The following is a 20,321-nucleotide window of genomic DNA, read 5'->3' on the forward strand; positions in this document are numbered from 1 at the left end:
TTGCTTGGGGTGTATTTGTATTACTGACTCTGAGCGTCCACTTTGACTCGGGTAAACGAGACACCCAGAACCGTCAAGGGCGCCCACATTTCATAAGTGTTCAGGGACCATCCCAACGGCAGGCACGCGCTGTATAAAAATGCATCGACTCGTTGCTGCCTGCCTCTCTCTGCCTGCCCTGCAGGCGCACCTCCCTCCTGCGAGCACTATCTTCGCACCGATGAATATTCATGAGCAGTGGAGGCGGGGCCGCGCTCCCAGCTCCTCTCTGACGGACCCAGCGCTCGGAGAGAATGGGAGAAGGAGTGCAGCGCTGGAGCCACAGCCCAGGGTGTTCATGGTAGGTGGCAGGGCGAGGTTTTGCTGGAGCGGGAGGGTTAAGGGCGGCTGCTGCTCTGGGGAAGGGTACCACGGATTGAAGATGCGACGCAGTGTCAGCAGGACTAGGGTATGATGGCTTAAGTGGAAGGGCGAATGAAAAACGCTAGCTGCAGCAGCAGGCTATGGTGGTGGTGGTAGTGTCGGGGTAGATCTCGCACAGCAGCGCTCGGTGGTGGTTATGAAAGCAATGGCTAATGTAGCAGGACCAGTGCGTCGGCAGCGGTGGCAGGATTGTGCGTGCCATGGTTTGGGAGTACGCTGAGGTATCTAGGGCTGCAGCCCCCGGGAGGCATGGCTCTGAGAAGATGGGAGGAGGGGCAGGTTCTTGAATCGCGCTGGGGACCATCGACAGGGCTTTTGGGGCCGAGCTCGGGCATCATGAATATGGTGGCTTGAAAAAGCATGGGGGCTCAGGTGGAAAGGATCGGGGTGCAGACTAGGAAGGCTGAGGCGAGGTTGGCAGGGGCTCTCATCTTCATGCCTCCATCAAAGAGTCAGGGTTACAAGAGACTTTCTTGTACTGTACGTTCTCGAGTGCTTCTGCTGCCAGCCCCTCGGCAGATCCCAAACCTATGTGTGGATGACGTAGTTATGTTTTTTGTTTTGGGGATTTCTATGATGCGTAATGCCACCGTGGGGTCACATCAAAGCGCTTACTTACCGCATCTTTCATGTCGCTAAGGCGTGCTGAGCCCTCGTCTGCAGGGCCCTACTTCCTACCAGCCAGCGGCCAGGGAAGCATAGCCTTCCTCTGCACGGCGGAGGATGGAGACCCCTGTAACAGGGGTCGCCGGCCTGGCCCCTGCTTCCATTACAGTGGGGACTAGGTTGTAATGCAGATGAGGTGTAGGGTGTAGTTTATCCTGCCCCACAAGAGTCGAGAGGCCTGACTGCCCCACCGTGCTAGGGCTATATTCGTGCATAGCTATTCAAGGGTCTAGCTGCCCTGAACACGGGGATCACAGACTGTGCCTGAGCTCCATGCCATGCCCCGTGTATGCACCGAGGACGTAGGAGTAGTGACTGCTGGTGAATTGCAGGACCGAGGTGCCTGTTTGACTCCATGCACTGGGTTCGAGCCCGGACGCCCCGACTGCCTTCTGCCCGTCCAACGGTAGTTTCCTAAACCGAGACGGCAGCCCCCATTCCCCCATGCAACTGCTCGGCTTTTGCCGAGTGGGGGTAAGAGGGCCGCCGCTCGTGGTAGAGGGTTGGCAGCCCCCCAGGCTGCTGCTGCAATGGACCGTCTTCTGCTGTGAGGGCTACGGCATCTCCCGCCCCCTCACTCACGGCTGGGCTCTATGCGGAGGCTGGACGTGGTATTATCTCAGCCATTGTCTGATCCTCTCTTAGCCTCGGATTTCGACAGCTACACACGGATTATCCTCTCGTTCACATCTTTTAATCTGATGCTAATAAAATGACGCCCCACCTTTAAGTAGCGTTCACAGCACATGCATCTTCCTCTAGTCAGAGCCGCTCCCCATCCCTTCCTTAGCCCAAGCCTCATTCAGAACAGCCATTGTTGATTTGGGTGTTTTGTTGTCATTCTTTCCCCCGTCTGTCTACGAAGAGCAGGTTTTCGCCCTGCCTGCCGTGCTCTGGGCTTCCCCTACCAGCGTGATGACAGGGGGGTGTTGGCATCCTCACTGGTCCCCGTGGACCTGCGGCCTGTGTTTTCTCCAACAGTCAACGGGAGCACAGTGCTTATTTACCAGCCAGTGACGCTGCTCCCGTACAGCCTTCCCCTCACCAGTATGGTGAACGAGAGAAGACTTGGGGAGTAGGTAGTGCAGGCTACATGGACGGAAAAAGAAGGGGGGGGGGGGAGAAAAACAAAGAAAGAAAGTGATAGGAAGAAGACGAGGAGAGAGAGAGAAGGGAGGGCGAAGAGAAACGAAAAGCAAAGTGTGGGAGGTAAGAGACAGAAAAGATGAGAGAGAGGAGAATCACAGAAAAAGAAGTAGGAGAGAGGAAGGATAAGCAAAGTGAAAAGAGAAGAGAGGAGAGAGAGAAGGAGAGAATATATAAATGGGAACTGGAATGAGTGGGTGATTGGAAGTGGAGGGAACTAGGTGTAGAGATTGGAGACATGGGAAATGAAATACTGGCACAGAGGAAGAAAGACGAGAGGCATAGTTTAAGAAGAGAGGAATTTCAAATGGAAAGGGTGAAGGAGCTGAACAGAAGAGTAAGGGAATAGTATGGGGTAAAATATCCATGGAGAGAGGAGAGAATGCAAGTAGTAGAGAGGAAAATGTTAAAAGGTAAACAGGAGAGAATTGTGAATAAAGAAAACGTGTAGGAGGAACAGAAGAGAAGAGGGGTGAGTTGTGAAAAGGAAAGAGTAGACAGAAATGCAAACATTTCTGTCTGTGGGGCAGAATGACAACAACAGATGCAAGCATTCAGCATGTTAGGGGAAGACGGAGGGTAATATAATGACCCTTGGAACTTATCCAAGATTGGGAGAATGTTGACTCAATCTAAAAACTTTGTAGTGTGTGAATTAAAAAATTAAATCTGAAAAGATTATTCCTGAGTGGGAGGGTGGGTAGACAGTGCCTATTCTCATGGTTTAGTCACAAAATGTACAATAACAGTAAAGTACTAGTCTTTGGAGCAGGCAGTACTCCTTTTCAATCTCAGCTCTCCAATTTTACAAAACTTTGTGATCCTAGACAAATCATACTTTCCCTGTGCTCCTGTCGGTGCGTGCCGGTGGGAGCCACAGGCACTCATTTTTGGGGAATGGCACTTATTTGTCCTCGTCAGGCATTTCCGGAGAGCAAGAGAGTGCATGGTAAAGAAGGAGTTAGAGAAAGACGGAAAAAACATTACCAAGGGAAAACCTGCACGAGAGATTGATAAAGGGGCAGGCAGTGTCTGACAGTGGATTATAGATGCCCGAGGTGTATTCAGGACCACAAAGCCTTGGGATTCGGACCGGATGGCATACCGGCCGAATTTTATAAAGCCTATCGAGAGTCCTTGGTGCTGCAACTACACGCGCTCTATTCCAACGCACTGGAGGAAGGCGCACTTCCCCCTTCGATGCGCGAGGCGTATTTGGTGTCCCTGCTGAAGCCTGACCGAGACTCGACGGCCTTGGGATCTTATAGACCGCTGGCGCTTCTGAACACCGACTATAAAATACTCGCCAAAGTTCTGGCCGAGCGTTTGGCGCCAGTGGTCTCAGCCCTAATCCACAGTGACCAAAACAGGTTTGTACCTAAGCGGAGTACGTCCCTGAACCTGAGGAGATTCTTTAGAGTTGTGGCAGAAAGCGTCAAGGAATGGCCCAGAGCGGGTTGCCTAATGCAGGACTTAGAGAAGGCCTTTGGCTGTTTGGAATGGAGGTATTTGTCGACACTATTGCAGCACTATGATCTAGGGGCAGAATTTTTACAATTGGTAGGCCTATTATATAGAAACCCCACAGTGCGGGTAAGGTTAGATCCGTACATATCTGAAGCAGTGCCGGTGTGCAGGGGCACTAGGCAGGGCTGCCCACTGTCGCCACTCCTGTTTGCGCTAGAGATTGAACCCCTAGCGGTGGCCCTTCATGTGTTGGTGGAGGAGGGCATACCGTTGGGAGACGCAACACATCAGGTGTCGCTATGTGCGGATGACCTGCTAGTTTACGTGAGAGATATTGAGCATATCCCGGCTCAGCTGGCCCTCATTCTCCGGGATTTTGCAGCTATCTCGGGACTACAGGTAAACGCCAGCAAATCCTGTATATATGCGTTCGGAGGGGGTAGGCAGGATACTGGGTACACACTTAACGGAACGGGTGTGGCATGGAAGGAGGACACCTTCCGATACTTGGGAATACAGATATACCGTCAACCACTGGACCTCTTTGACGGAAATGTGGGTAGAGCTGTTACGGCTATTAAGTCACAGATGCGTTTCTGGGGCACGTTGCCGCTGACAGTCACGGGTAGGGTGGCGCTGTCCAAAATGGTGATCCTTCCCCGACTATTGTACCACTTTGCCAACCTGCCATTATACATACCGGCGGCCTTTTTTGCCACGTTTTCTAAGCTGCTCCAGGATTTCATATGGGGGAGTAGCCGACATAGGCTGTCACTAGCGAAATTATATCCGCCCACGGATCAAGGGGGACTGGCGGCGCCCTGCTTAGAGCACTACTACTTAGCAGCGCAGCTGCAATGGATCGCTCGCTGGTTTGCAGATAAGAGTCGAGATAACATGGCGACTGTGCTGCCCCCGTACTCCCTGGAACGGCTTCTTACGCTCTTCTATCCAGCTGTCAAACGCACGACGCCAACACCACCCTCCTGAAGGTGGCGTATAAATGTTATTGCAGAAGCCTATTTCTCACCAGAACTCTGATCCCCTATGCGCCTGCGTTACCGTTAGAAGGCTCTCCCAGTGGGATACAGACACTTACTCCTCTAGCCCTGGCGCGTTGGAGGGAGGCTGATATACAGACTTTAGGAGACCTGTATCGAGACGGCTCGTTGGCAACGTACGATTCGTTAGTGGAGGAAGAAGGACTTCCGCCAGGGCAATTCCTCATGCACCGTTCACTAGTTGCGACTCTGACTGCTAAATGGGGGGACATGTCCACAGAGCCAAAACGGCACCTTACCATACAATACCTCCATGTTATGGGGCGAGGTAGACACCAGGTTCGCTGGTTTGCAGCGTCTTTACGTACACACGCAGCAAATACACTGGAGCCACTCCGACGCAAGTGGGAAAATGATCTGGAGAGGCCATTAGAAGACAGGGAGTTGGAACGGGTATTGAAGGGTCCAGTGTGCATCCCTAGGAATATGAGTCTCCGACAGATTCAGCTGTTCATAGTACATAGAGCATACCTCACGCCAGAGGCTATCAATAGGTATTTCCACCATGCGGATGCGGTGTGCCCCAGATGTATGGAACCTGGGATGGGTCTTGTACACATGCTATGGAGCTGCCACAGGATACGCACTTACTGGAACACGATCAGTGAACTGTTACATATTAGTACTGGTTGTAACTTGCCCTTTGAATGGGAGGTGTATTTGCTGCACCAGTTCCGCAGCACCCCAGCCATGAAGGTGACATCTAGGTTTCTGGATCTGGGAATAGCGGTTGCCAAGCGATTACTCACCAGACGATGGAAGGCACGGGACCCGCCCCTTGTGCAGGCATGGGGACACTCGTTTTATGCATGGGCAAGGGCAGAGAGGACCGCCATCAGAAGGGAGGAAACGTTGGGATTAAGGAAGGAGCCAATAGTGGCTCAATGGGAAGGGCTACTCCAGGCACTCCAGAGGGGTGAAGAGGAACATACGGGGGGACAGCCTGAGGGGAGAGACATAGGTCCAGGGTAGACGCCAGAGTCAACAATTGGGTGTGAACGCGTTGTTCCATGTTTCATGTTTCATGCTCCATATACGTGTCATTTCGCAGTATCATCAGTGGAGAAAATGATAAGTGCCATTGTGGGGGGATTATAGCCTATTTGTACTGCTGGGCAGGGCTGCTGGGGAAGACAGGATGGGCGGTGGAATGGGGACATTGTCACTAGTGCCGGTCTGAGTTGGGATTGTTGGGTGTTAACTGTTTTTACACTGCTATGTCTGTTAGCCAGTTCGTGAGGAAATAGCAGAAGGACTTATACATGGGACTCTTGAAACTCTGCAGTTGTTGAGTAGGGATGCATCCCATGCAGGACAAGAACTGAATGCTATTCTTGTATCCAATCTGGCGCGACGTTTGTGCCAGGGATGGGTACGAGGCTAAACTATGTGCGATGGGAATTGGTACCTATAACGATTCGGTAATACCATGCATGTAGTGTAAATTGTCTATGATGCCTTACAAGTATCTGTAACCTTTAACAAATTTTAATAAAAAAGATTTAAAAAATAAATAAAAAACAAAGCCTTGGGATTCGGTGCACTGACATTTAATTGTGCCCGTTGTGGGCTTCTGAGCAGCGCCGTGGGCACTGGCACTTATTTTACAAAGTAAGCACTGACCTTCTGTCCCCTGATCTTTCAAAATGTGTTCTCTTTGACAGAGGCTTAACCGAAAAAATAAGCACTAAGGGCTTAGTAGCACCCCCTACCAGCTAGGTTTTCATGCACACATTGAGGGTTGTTTAACTGTAGGTGTCCGCATTCCCTGAGAAGGGAGCAACAAGTCGTTTTGGGGGTGCTGAAAATGCTGCCCAAAGTCTTCTCAGGTCTCTGTACCACTCACTGAGCGCAAGTGCGCTTTACTGATGCAGGAATTAATCCAGAAGCACCTTTCTAGAGTTATACAGCACAGGCTGCACCAACAAGGGTGAAAAATTAACGACTACTACTGAAGTAAGTGTTATCATGCACTGCATTTACCATGAAGCACTGGAGCAAATCAAATGCTGGGATGTGAGGCAGTGTGATCCCACCCTCCTTCTGGATGTTGGTAAAATGCCTGGATGGATTGATGGGTGTGTGGTAATATATGAAGATGAATAGATGATTGTATCGCCGGGAGTGAAAACAATGGTAAGCAAGTTAATGGATGGGTGAGTATTGTGGCAAAGCTGGGTGGATAAATGGTTGGTAGTGATTTGATGGATGATTGCATGAGTGTGGGTGGATGGATATGCACTTGGATGAAGGTGGATGGGAACGCATGGGGTTGCCCTGCGGGGCTTGGGGGCCTGAGCTCCAGGGGGCCACTTCCGGCACTGTGCATGGGTTCGATGGGCCCCTGGTCTGAGAGCTCCTGACAGGGTCCAGAGCATAGGGGGCCCCCTCTATGTACTTTACAGGGGGACCCCTCAAGGTTCTTTACCCCACGGGATGGATGTATAGGTGTAGATAGATTTGTGTGACTGAAAGAATAAATAGTTGAGTGCATGGCAGGATATGTATGAGTAAAGAGGTGAATGGACAGATGACTGTGGGTGTAGAGATGAGTATGCAGGTGTGAGTAGAATGGTGCATGAGTCTAGTTGCAAGGAATAAATATACAGTAAAGCTTAAACTATAATGAAACATGCTTCCACAAGTCAAGTGAATTCCATTCATGGTTGCACAGTGGAGCAGTTAAAATCAGTGAGTAGTTTAGATTTAACCATTTCGTTTCATCTTCCTTGCTCCTACTTGATCTATTTGAAGAATTCTCAACATAGGTTTTATTTGACTAGAATTCGCCTTTCTTTGATTCATTTTTTGGTAGTTTACCTACAGCAATGTACTTGGTCCAATGCCTTATGCCCCTGGCCTAGTGATAATTTTACATTTCAGAGTACCTTGCACTTTATCCTCTTTTGTCCATTGTACAAGTCTCCTAGAGCTAGATGCTTGCTCCCAATTTTAAAACCTTTATGTCCCTGTTCTCATTTAGAAGGTTATAGGTTTTAATTGTCTTTGGATTCAATGGGTACCTGCTGTGCAGTTTTTACCTTCATAAAAGGATCAATTGTAATCAGAAAGAGATATGGACGAGGCATGTAAATGCAATGAATTGGTCTTGTGGAATCAATCAATCAATCAATCAATCAGTGACATTTATAGAGTGCGCTACTCACCTGTGAGGGTCTCAAGGTGCTGAAGGGGGGGGGGTGGGGGGGGTGCTGCTACTGCTCGAATAGCCAGGTCTTGAGGTGTTTCCTGAAGGTGAGATGGTCCTGGGTCAGTCGGAAGTGTGCGGGGAGGGAGGTCCATGTCTTGGCTGCCAGGTAGGAGAACGATCTTCCTCCGGTGGTGGTTCTGCAGATCCGTGGGACGGTGGCGGGGGCAAGGCTGGTGGAGCGGAGCTGGCGGATGGGGCTGTAGAACGAGAGGCAGTTGTTGAGGTATTCGGGGCCCATGTTCTGGAGCGCTTTGTGTGCGTGGGTGAGCAGCCTGAACGTGATCCTCTTGTTAACGGGGAGCCAGTGCAGGTTTCTCAGGTGGGTGGATATGTGGCTGTGGCGAGGGATGTCGAGGATGAGTCGTGCGGAGGCGTTCTGTATGCGCTGAAGACGTTTCTGAAGTTTGGCTGTGGTTCCTGCGTATTGGGCGTTCCCGTAGTCCAGTCGGCTGGTGATGAGGTCCTGGGTGACCGTCTTTCTGGTTTCGGTGGGGATCCACCGGAATATCTTTCGGAGCATGCGCAGGGTGTTGAAACATGAGGACGAGACTGCGTTGACTTGCTTGGTCATCGTGAGGGAGGAGTCCAGGATGAATCCCAGGTTGCGTGCGTGGTCCGTGGGTGTCGGTGCGGCGCCCAGCGCCGTGGGCCACCAGGAGTTGTCCCAGGCGGATGGGGATTGTCCGAGGATGAGGACCTCCGTCTTGTCCGAGTTGAGCTTCAGACACCTGTGCTTCATCCATTCTGCGACATCTTTCATTCCGTCCTGGAGGTTGGTTTTGGCGGTGGATGGGTCTTTGGTGAGGGAGAGTATCAGTTGGGTGTCGTCGGCGTAGGAGATGATGTTGATGTTGTGTTTGCGTGCGATGGTGGCGAGGGGGCTCATGTAGATATTGAAGAGGTTTGGGCTGAGTGAGGAGCCTTGGGGTACGCCGCAGATGAACTTGGTGGCCGCGGAGCGGAAGGGAGGGAGGCGGACTCTCTGGGTTCTGTCGGAGAGGAACGATGTGATCCAGTCCAGGGCCTTTCCTTGGATCTCAGTGTTGTAGAGGTGGGTTATTAGGGTGCGGTAGCAGACGGTATCAAAGGCTGCCGAGAGGTCCAGGAGGATGAGAGCGGCTGTCTCTCCGTTGTCCATCAGGGTCCTGATGTCATCGGTGGCTGCGATGAGGGCGGTCTTGGTGCTGTGGTTGGCTTGAAATCCGGACTGGGATGGGTCGAGCGAGTTGTTTGCTTCGAGGAATGCAGTCAATTGTTTATTGGCAGTCTTCTCGATGACTGTGGCCGGGAAGGGGAGAAGAGAGATGGGGCGGAAGTTCTTGAGGTCTTTGGGGTCCGCTGTGGGTTTCTTCGAATTAATGAGGGAGATGGTTGCTGTAATGTTTATTTATAAGAGTATTTTTTTTAGATTATAATATTTTCTTAGATGCTTTATGGTGTGAATATATATTCTGCGCTTTTATGATTTATATAAATCGAATAAAGCCTATTTGATTGATTGATGGAACTGCTATGATACAACTACATATATTTGTTTTTTAAAATAATTGCCTCATTTACTCTTTTTTTCCTTACTAGTCTGAGAGATGAATAGGAATTGGTTCTTGGCTTAGCAAGGGTGTGTTTTGTACTGATTTTGTTTAGTTATGGTGATGGGCTGAGAGTGAAAGCCATCAAGGCAAAGATGGGAGTGCTGGAGAATGTATGACGTTACAACACATTCCATTACAACGCGGTTATCACAACGCATATGTCATTACAACATATTGCCACTACAACACAAACTTTTATCACGCATATGCCTTTACAACAAATTTCATTGTAATAGCATGATTAGTAAAGGCATATGCGTGATCAAGATTTTGTTTGTAAATGTAAGTATTTTACAGGTAAGTATAAACACTTTGTGTGTGTGTGTATATATATATATATATATTTTGAATTTTTTTTTTTTTTACCTACTGGCGACTGCCAGTAGGTAGTTTTAGTTAGGACCTATTATCCATAGGAAATCCGCATCATTCTATTTGGAATAACTTTGGCGCCGGTTGACGAATCTTCGCAAAATTTTCATAACTGGTGGGGCGCTCCGGTCAGCTCCTATCCTGAAAGTCTCGGGGTGATTCGTCAGGTGGGGGCTGAGAAAAAAGGGGGGTCCCAAAACGTGTTTTCCCCATGCAATTTTCCATAGGGACCGTTAGTCGCAGCTACAGCCCGAACTGCTGAACGGAATAACATCAAATTTGGCAAAAAGGTAGCCCTTGGTTCACACTCGTGCCTTTTGTATAAATGGTGTAAATCCGTTCAGTAGTTCCTGAGAAAATCAAAAGTAAAATCATAGATATATCTATGGGTGCGGTGGATCCGCGCACCCTGCCGAGCACGAGCTGTATGCTAATTGGCTGTCAACACTCCAAACCAGGAAGTGTTGGCAGCCATCTTGTGCCTCGGTAGAACCGAGGCACAAAAAAAGAGAAGAAAAAACAAACAGAACGCAAAAAGGGGGCAGGGTATAACCCCCCTGACCTCCTAGGCCTGCTCAGGGGGTCCCACAAGGACCCCCAGGGCCCCCATTTTTTTTTTTAAATCGGTAAAATCCGCGCTGGGTGCGCGGATCTTGCCGATAAAAAAAAAAAAAAAAAGCGCGGACTCGCGCGCTTCGTTGCTAATTTACCCCCAGGGGGGCCAAATCCTGGGGGCTATTGAAGTATTGGGTTGAGGGGCCCAAAGGGGCCCCCCAGGCCCGGGGACCGCCACCCCCGGGGCTTTAGGTAAATATGTGGGGGGCTCACAGCCCCCCCAGCCCCGGGGACCGCCACCCCCCAGGGCTTTGTGAAAATATTTGCAGGGGGCTCATGGCCCCCCCGCAGCCCCGGGGACCACCACCCCCGGGGTTTGTGTATTAAAAAAAAAAGAAAAAACAGAAACCCTGTGACACACCCTGGGGACCGCCACCTCCCCGGGGCTCTAGATATGTAAATTGGGGGGTCTGTGACGGACCCCCCAGCCCCGGGGACCACCACCCCCCGGGGATTTCTAAATTGGTGGGAGGGGTGCCGCGCGGCCCCCCCCCTGGAGCCAATGATGGCCGTGGGGACCGCCACCAACCAGGGCCGGCTCCTGCAGTGTCCCGGGATGCCCACCCCCGGGACACTGCTGTTTGTTATGGCAGGGCGGGAGCATAGCGGCTCCCGCCCTGCCATAGCAAACTTGGTTTGAATTTTGAAAGGGAGAGCAGGGAAACCTGCTCTCTCTTTCAAAATTCAAACCAAATTGCTTTTCCAAATGGGGAGCTGCATGTTAGCAGCTCCCCATGTGGAAAAGCAGTGCTGGCTCCCGCAGGAGGCGGGGAGCTGACGGGACCGTGGGGGGGATTGGGGACCCCCATGGCCCCCAACAGAGAGGGCCAGCCCCGGGGGATGGCGTCCCCGGGGCTATTAGTGGCCCGGGAAGGGGGCCATGTGGCCCCCCTCCCCAAAAAAATAAATAAAATAAAAAATAAAAACATTAGAAAGGCAGGCCCCGGGGGATGGGGTCCCCGGAGCCTTTAGTGGCCAGAGGAGGGGGGCAACGCAGCCCCCCTCCCCAAATTTTTTTTTTAAAAAGGCCATGCCCCGGCTGATTAAGGCCTCGGGAGGGGGGCCACGCGGCCTTCTTCCCAAATTTTAAATTAAAAAAAATAAAAATTAGGGGGCAGGCCTGGGGGGATGGGGTCCCCAGGGCCCAAAAAATAAGAAAAAGAATGGGGGCTATGCAGCCCCCCTTTAAAAAAAAAAAAAAAGAAGAAATACCGGCATCGTGCCGGAGGCCACGCCCCCTCGTGTCAGCACTCTGCAAACGCGCCCCCTGGCACGTTTGCGGATGGGGAACGAATTCCCCTTGAATACTGGGGGTCCCTGGGGGCCAACTAGCCCACCAGGAACCTCCAGTATGCGCCAGGAGGATGCGTTGCAGAGAGGTGTTCTGAGGCCACGCCCCTTTTTACACCTCTCTGTAAAGCAGCTCTGTGGCGCTTAATGGAGGTAGCTGGTGGGGTAGTTGCACCCTAGGGTCCCTCAGAATTCAATTGGGGGTAATCCCCCAACTTAAAACGTGCCACGGGGCGTGTTTGCACAGTGGTGAAGGGAGGGGCCTAAGGTGATATGTGTGCAAACACGCCCTGTGGCGCGTTTTAAGTTCAGGAATTAATTCCTCTTCAATCCGGAGGGTCCCTGGGGGCCAACTAGCCCATCAGGTACCTCCAGTATGCACCAGAGAGCTGCCTTGCAGACAGGTGTTCAGAGGCCATGCCCCTTTTTACACCTCTCTGGAACGCAACTCTGTGGCGCTTACTGGAGGTACCTAGTGGGGTAGTTTGACCCTAGGGACCCTTAGGATTCAAGGGGTCTTAATCTCTCAACTTAGAATGGCCACAGGGCAGGTTTACACAGTGGTGAAGGGAGGGGATGGGGCCTGAGGTGACGTGTGCAAACACGCCCTGTGGCGCGTTTAAAGTTGGGGAAATAATTCCCCTTCAATCCTAAGGGACCCTGGGGGCCAATTAGCCCACCAGGTGCTTCCATTAAGTGCCACTGCGCTGCGTTGCAGAGAGGTGGTGCAGGCTGTGCCCCTTTTTAGACCTCTCTGCAATGGTACTTACTGGAGGTACCTAGTGGGCTAATTTGCTCCTAGGGAGCCTCAGGATTCAAGGGGAGTTAATCTTCCAACTTAAAACGGCAACAGGGCGTGTTTAAACAGTGAGAAAGGGAGGAGACGGGGCCTGAGGTGACGGGTGTAAACACGCCCTATGGCGCGCTTTAAGTTGGGGAAATAATTCCCCTTCAATCCTGAGGGCCCATGGAGGCCAACTAGTCCACCAGGTGCTTCCAGTAAGCACCACTGTGCTGCGTTGCAGAGAGGTGGTCCAGGCCGTGCCCATTTTCTCTGCAAGGCAGATCTGTGGTGCTAACTAGAGATACCTGATGGGCTAGTTGTACCCAAGGGACACTCAGGATTCAAGGGGACTTTATCCCCCAAATTAAAACGGCCACAGGGTATGTTTGCACATGTCAGATCCGCCCATCCCCTTCACCAGTGTGCAAACGCGCCCTGTGGCGCATTTTAAGAGGTAGTTTTAATACCCCTGCCCTATTATATACTAGGGGCTTACAGAGGGGGTCATGCTAATAACAGGGGTACCCCAACGCATAGTGTTCCCTAGTGTATGTAGATGTTTTAACTGTATTCTAAGTGTCTTTTAGCATAGCACTGGCTCTAGGACTGGTTAGTCAGAGTCAGTTACCACCAGTACCCATCTGAAAAAGTTGAAGTACAGGATGATTTTGCAACAAAGACTCTTTCTCCTCTTCTGTTTGTTCTTTCTGCACGTCTTCCTTCTTCCGGCACTTTTCTTTGTCTTTGAAGACTTCTGTAGCTTCTTTCTGCATTTCTTTTTCTTCTTTCTGTGTGCTTTTTCTTCTTTCTTCACATGTCCTTTCTCTCTGTAGGCATAGTTAGAAATTAGCATTTAAAAAACCTTTGAAATTCAATTAAAAAACTATAGGTTTCAGGCACGTTATAGTTAGGAATTAGCATTTAAAAAGCTTAGAAATTCACAGAAAAAAACATAGGTTTCAGGGGTGTTATAGTTAGCTGGACATTTCACTTGTACAAAACCATAGAAATTCCCCCGTTATAGTTAGTTCAGCTAACTATAACTTGCGCCCCCGCAATGCACTGCTGATGACGTCACATATTACATAACTCATGACATGGTCAGTGACATCACTGATGACAGCACTGATGACATCATCCATGTGATAATTCGATGCATCTTCTCACACCCTAATATAACCTTTGATACACCCACTCTAAATTACAGACTGCCATTCTCAAAACCATAGACACTCCAACACCAATAACTACATACCCACTTACTGATTCTTAGGTCTACATACCCATCCACTCACTCACCCGTACAGTCACTCATACTTATGGTCACTCAATACAGGACTATCATATGCACTCATACACCTATATAGACACTCACACACCGCCACTCATCCACAGAGGTACTCACACACCTAGTCAGTCATGCAAATAATTAATCACACTGCCATTTACTCACCTATACAGTTATACACACACCAGCTCAATTACTCATACAAATACTAGCGCATTCTTACGCTCTTATACAATCAATGATACAAGCACACACTCATCCATACAGCCACTCTCACAATCACACACTCTCACTTATAGCCATTTATGTACTCCAACACACATATATACTGCCTTTCACATATGTAGCTACTCACACATGTACCACTGAAATATACATTCACTCACTAACACAACCATACACACACTCACCCACCCATACAGTCCATCACAGATGCACTCTTGAAACCATGCACCCAGTGAATCACCCAGTCACACATCTATGCACAAAGTCACACACACCCCACCCACACAAACACTCAGGCACCCATACAGATACTCAGACAACCAATCTATAACCCATATAGACACTCATGTAGCTATTTGCAAACCCATGCAGCTGCTTACACACCAACAGACAGACAGATTCAGACATTCACACAGTTTAGTCACTAACCCATGCATTCAGTAAGATACGTTTAATCACTCACTTATAGAGTCAGTCACGCACCTACAAAATCATCCATTCACACACTTATACACCCACTCATTCTTCAATATGCCTTTCCCTATATATAATAAACATATTTAAACTTTACAGAAACACACAGACACTGGATGATGTAATCAGTGATGTCATCAGTGATGTCATTTGAGATGTCATCAGTGATGTCACTAACCATGTCATGAGCGATGTAATATGTGACGTCATCAGCAGTGCATTGCGGGGGCGCGAGTTATAGTTAGCTGAACTAACTATAACAGGGGATTTTCTATGGTTTTGTACGAGTAAAATGTCCAGCTAACTATAACACCCCTGAAACCTATGGTTTTTTCAGTGAATTTCTAAGGTTTTTTAAATGCTGATTCCTAACTATAACGTGCCTGAAACCTATATTTTTGAATATATAAATATATATGTATTTACATATTTTCACACACATAATTTTTTAAGAATGCGTGTGTGTGTATATATATATATATATATATATTCACTTAAAAAAACCATAGGTTTCACACATGTTATAGTTAGCTGGGCATTTCACTCGTGAAAAACCAATGAAATTCCCCCGTTATAGTTAGTGCAGGCAACTATAACTCACGCGACCGCAATCCTCTGCTGATGACATCAGATATTACATCACTGATGACATATGTGTTTTTCTGAAAAAAAAATATTTATAATATATGTATAGCTAAAAATTAATGGAAGAAGACATGGGTAAATAAGTGTCTAAATACAGTGATGTAATATCTGACGTCATCAGCAGAGGATTGCGGTCGCGTGAGTTATAGTTGCCTGCACTAACTATAACGGGGGAATTTCATTGGTTTTTCACGAGTGAAATGCCCAGCTGACTATAACATGTGTGAAACCTATGGTTTTTTAAGTGAATTTGCAAGGTTTTTTAAATGCTAATTCCTAACTATAACGTGTGTGAAACCTATGGTTTTTTCAGTGAATTTGTATGTTTTTTTAAATGCTAAGTTATGTATTTATTTATTTAATTATTTTTTTTTAAGGTTTTTTACCGTGCGCGTACCGTGCGCGCACGGTGCGCTTCGCGCTCCGTGCGCGCGCTGTGGGCGCTCGGTGCGCTTCGCGCACCGAGCACCCACGTTACGTAGTTCGCGGAATTTTTCCGTTTCTACCGTGCGCGTACGCTACGCGCACTCCGCGATTTTTCGTAAAAAATTTAAAATACATTTTTGCCCTTGGGGGTCCTTCTGGGACCCCCTGACCAAGGCTAGGGGGTCAGGAACTGTCCAGCCTGCCCCCTTTACACGTTATCCACCTTTGTTTTTCACCCCCTCAGACTGCGAGAGACAAAATGGCGGCCGACACTTCCTGGTTTCGACCGATTCGAATGTTTACTAAGATCTAACAACCAATCAGAATCGCGCTTGTGCACGGCGGCGTGCGCGTACGGTAAGCTTACGGTACGCGCTCGGAGCGCGCCCATAGATATATATATTGATTTAAATGCTATTTTCTCAGGAAATACTGAACAGATTTACACGAGACCTTCAAAAGGCACATCCCTGACCTGAGGGCTACCTCTCTGCCAAATTTCAAGTAATTCTGTTCAGCCGTTCGGGCTGTAGCTGCGACTAAAGTCCCTATGGAAAAATCCATGGGGAAAATGCGTTTTGGGACCCCCCCTTTTTCTCGGCCCCCGCTAGACGAATCACCCCGAGACTTTCAGGGTAGGAGCGGAGCGCCCCATTAGTTTTGAAAATTTCGCGAGGATTCGTCAATCGGCGCCAAAGTTATTCAAAATAGAATTTTGAGATTTCCTATGGAAACTCGGTCCTAACTATAACTATCTACTGACGACCGCCAGTAGATAATATATATATATATATATATATATATATATATTACCTACTGGCGGTCGCCAGTAGGTAGTTATAGTTAGGACCACGTTTCCATAGGAAATCCTCAACATTCTATTTTGAATAACTTTGGCGCCGGTCGACGAATCCTCGCGAATTTTTCAAAATAGGTGGGGCGCTACGCTCCGCTCCTACCCTGAAAGTCTCGGGGGGATTCGTCAAGCGGGGGCTGAGATAAAAGGGGGGTCCCAAAACGCGTTTTTCCCATGCATTTTTCCCTAGGACCTTTAGACAGGGCTACAGCCCGAACGGCTGAACAGAATTACTAGAAATTTGGCAGAGAGGTAGTCCTCAGGTCAAGGAAGTGCCTTTTGTAGGTTTGGTGTAAATCTGTTCAGTAGATTCTGAGAAAATAGCCTTTAAATCAATATATATATCTGAGCCAGCTTACGGTGCGCTTACGGTACGCTTACCGTACGCGTACGGTGGCGTGCGCGAGCGCGATTCTGATTGGCTGTTAGATCTTAGTAAACATTCGAATCGGCCGAAACCAGGAAGCGGCGGCCGCCATTTTCTCTCTCGCACTGAGAGTTAGGTTGTAAAAGAAAGCCAAAAAACATGTAAAGGGGCTGTTTAGACAGCTCCCACACACATAGCCATGTTGAGGGAGTCCCCAAAGGCCCCCCCAGGCCAAAAATGCAATTTTTATTTTTTTGCTAATTTCGCCGATTACGCTTACCGTACGCGTACGGTAAAAAATTATTTAAAAAAAAAAACTATCCACACTCTCCCCACCCCGTGTGCAACTGGTGGCCGCAGGCCACCAATTGTGCATGGCTTATTAGAGGTGAGATAAACTAGAATATTTTAAACAAAAATAATAAAAGAAAAAATTATCCACACTCTCTCCACCCCGTGTGCAAATGGTGCCCGAAGGGCACCATTTGTGCATGGCTTATAAAAATTACGAAAAATTAAAATATTACCTTTCAAAACGAAGTGCATCATATGTCCTCCATGTGCGCACGGTGCGCGAAGCGCATCGTGCGTACATGGCCCATCTAGCGTAACGTGGGCACGCGGTGCGCGTAGCGCACCGCGTGCCCACCGTGCGTGCACGGCACTAACTGCGTAAAGGGGGTGCGCGGTGCGCGAAGCGCACCGCGTGCTTACTGTGCGCGCACGGTGCGCGAAGCGCACCGTGCGCGCACGGAACGAACTGCGTTAAGTGGGCGCGCACGCCACGAATGGCGTAAAGTAACTTAGCATTTAAAAAACCGTACTAATTCACTGAAAAAACCATAGGTTTCACACACGTTATAGTTAGGAATTAGCATTTAAAAAACCTTGCAAATTCACTGAAAAAACCATAGGTTTCACACATGTTATAGTTAGCGGAAATTTTACTGATAAAAAACCAGTGAAATTCCCCCGTTATAGTTAGTGCAGGCAACTATAACTCACGCGACCGCAATCTTCTGCTGATGACATATGTGTCTTTATGAAAAAAAAATATTTGTAATATATGTATAGCTAAAAATGTATGGAAGAAGACATGGGCAAATAAGTGTCTAAATACAGTATTAGCATCAGCAGAGGATTGCGGTCGCGTGAGTTATAGTTGCCTGCACTAACTATAACGGGGGAATTTCACTGGTTTTTTATCAGTAAAATTTCCGCTAACTATAACATGTGTGAAACCTATGGTTTTTTCAGTGAATTATATATATATATATATATATATATATATATATCCCGCTCTCTTGCACAAAAAATGCGAGGCACTCGGGGGACGGGTGCCGGTCTTGCGGTGGTGCTCCGCAAAAGTATAATGGCTCCAAACCTCTTTTAGTTTTCATAGAAGGAAAAGAGGCACTCACGGGGCTTCATTGTAGCAATTATTTATTCTTTAGTCAACAGACGCATTTCAGAAATGTTCCTTCGTCAGTGTTGTTTACGTGACGCGCAGACCGGCAACATTTAAAGCATCATGCACATTATAGAAATAAATAAGGGCTGACTACAAAACGCTGTATTGCGCTCGCCATTTTGAAAGAGTATATATCTTTAGTTGTTGCAGATAAACACGCAGTTATAATTCACCACAAGTCAAGATATGTAGATTCAACCCTGACACAAAAATTCTATCAATTGATGCAGTATAAACGTGATAAAATAACAAAACAATCTTGCCGTGTATCGGCATTAGCAACCTTCATTGTCGGTTGCAGGCATGCCCCTTTATTTCATGTGTAATTCTGCCGTATATTAGATTTCACTAGATGCAATTTAATAAAGAAAAATAAAGATAGCTGCTCTAGGGCACCTGAAATGGACCTCTTCACTAACTATCACAGAATACTAATTAGTTTCCCAAATGTACTGTCAATTCTTCCCCACTATTTAATCCATTCGGGGATTTAGTCTGTAGGTCCATGATGTAACGGGACTCCAGTCTCCTCAACTTAAGTACTCTATCGCCTCCTCTGTCATTTAGGGGTATACAATCGATGCTAAAATACTGTAACAGATCCCTGTTACTTTTGTGTTTTATAGCAAAATGACGTGCCACAGGATAATTAAAATTCCTTTTTACAATGGCACGCATGTCTTCCAGCACTCTCAATTTTACACTGTTTATGGTGCTCCCTATATAACTAAGTCCACAGGGGCACTTAAGACAGTAAACTGCATGTGTCGTTTGGCAAGTCATACATTTGTTGATCTTTTTATCTGGTTTCAAACCATTTATCTTGTAGGTTAAAACCCTTTTGCTGAAGGCGCAAGCTTTGCACCTCCCGCAGGGATAAAACCCCTTAATTTCATTCAAAGTTCCCTGTTTCACTGGAATGCTGTCCAAATGACTATGTACCAGTCTATCTTTCAATGAGCGTGCCTTCCTGAACGTTACCAATGGTGTCGCTGGAATATTGGCACCAATGGTAATATCTGTTTCTAACACATGCCAATTCTTTCTCATTATATTTCTAAGTATGTCAGCATCATCAGAGTAGGTAGTTATCATACGGAATTACCCATTTTCCTGTCTTTGTTTTTTCTGTTCTAACACATCTTTTCTGGGTAGCAGTTCTACTTTTCTTAAAGTCTTTTCCAAAAGTCCTGCATCATACCCTCTTGCCAAAAATCGATTGGTACTCTCTTTAGCTGCTAGATCGAAATCGTATTCCCTGGAGCAGTTCCGCTTTAACCTTAAAAACTCCCCATAAGGAATACTATCCTTTAGTTTTTGTGGACGACTACTTGACGCATGTAGCGTACTGTTCCCGGAAGTGGGCTTTCTGAATAAAGCCGTAGTGACCTTTCCATCTTTAATCTCGATTCTCAAGTCGAGGTAGTTTGCTGCCACCAAACTAATCTCACCTGAGAATCGTAGATTAATCTCGTTCTCATTCAGATGTGCTATATATTCTTTTGCCTCACTGACTGAGCCTCTCCACACCAAGAAAAGATCATCGATATATCTATACCATGATACTATCTTGGTGGTCCACTTCTCATTAACAGGGGACCAGGCCACCTGCTCCTCCCACCAAGGATGAGAACGTTCATCGAATGAGTAACAGGAATTGGACAACTAAATTACGTTGATATCAAGTTCATATAGATTACTGTCAAGACAACGCAATAGAAGTAAAGAATTAATACTGTAAGCCCAACTCTCATGAAGAAATGTAGGCAAGGCAAAACCATACATACCAAAAGTTCCGCTAAAACTATACAGAATAATTACTTTAGAATGTGATGCTCTGAGATCTTTCTAATAGGATCTCCCCTAGTCATTAGTAAACCTAAATCAGAAATGCACTCTCACTTATATAAGAATAAAATATGACAGCTGAGTAAAAGTAATA

General features: G+C 47.7%; 1 protein-coding gene across 4 annotated transcripts in view; it reads left to right on the plus strand.

The window, feature by feature from the left end:
* Positions 1-236: 236 nt before the first annotated feature.
* Positions 237-20,321, plus strand: part of FEZ1 (fasciculation and elongation protein zeta 1) — a 493,775-nt gene continuing 473,690 nt past the window's right edge. For 2 of the 4 annotated variants that reach the window (XM_085646026.1, XM_085646027.1), the window contains exon 1: positions 237-340. The gene's annotated coding sequence lies outside the window, so the exon portion shown is untranslated. The remainder of the gene's footprint in view (positions 341-20,321) is intronic. The other 2 variants (XM_085646028.1, XM_085646029.1) reach the window with 1 other exon arrangement.

The sequence above is a fragment of the Triturus cristatus genome, chromosome 3_1 (assembly GCF_964204655.1).
Source record: "Triturus cristatus chromosome 3_1, aTriCri1.1, whole genome shotgun sequence".
NCBI lineage: Eukaryota > Metazoa > Chordata > Amphibia > Caudata > Salamandridae > Triturus > Triturus cristatus.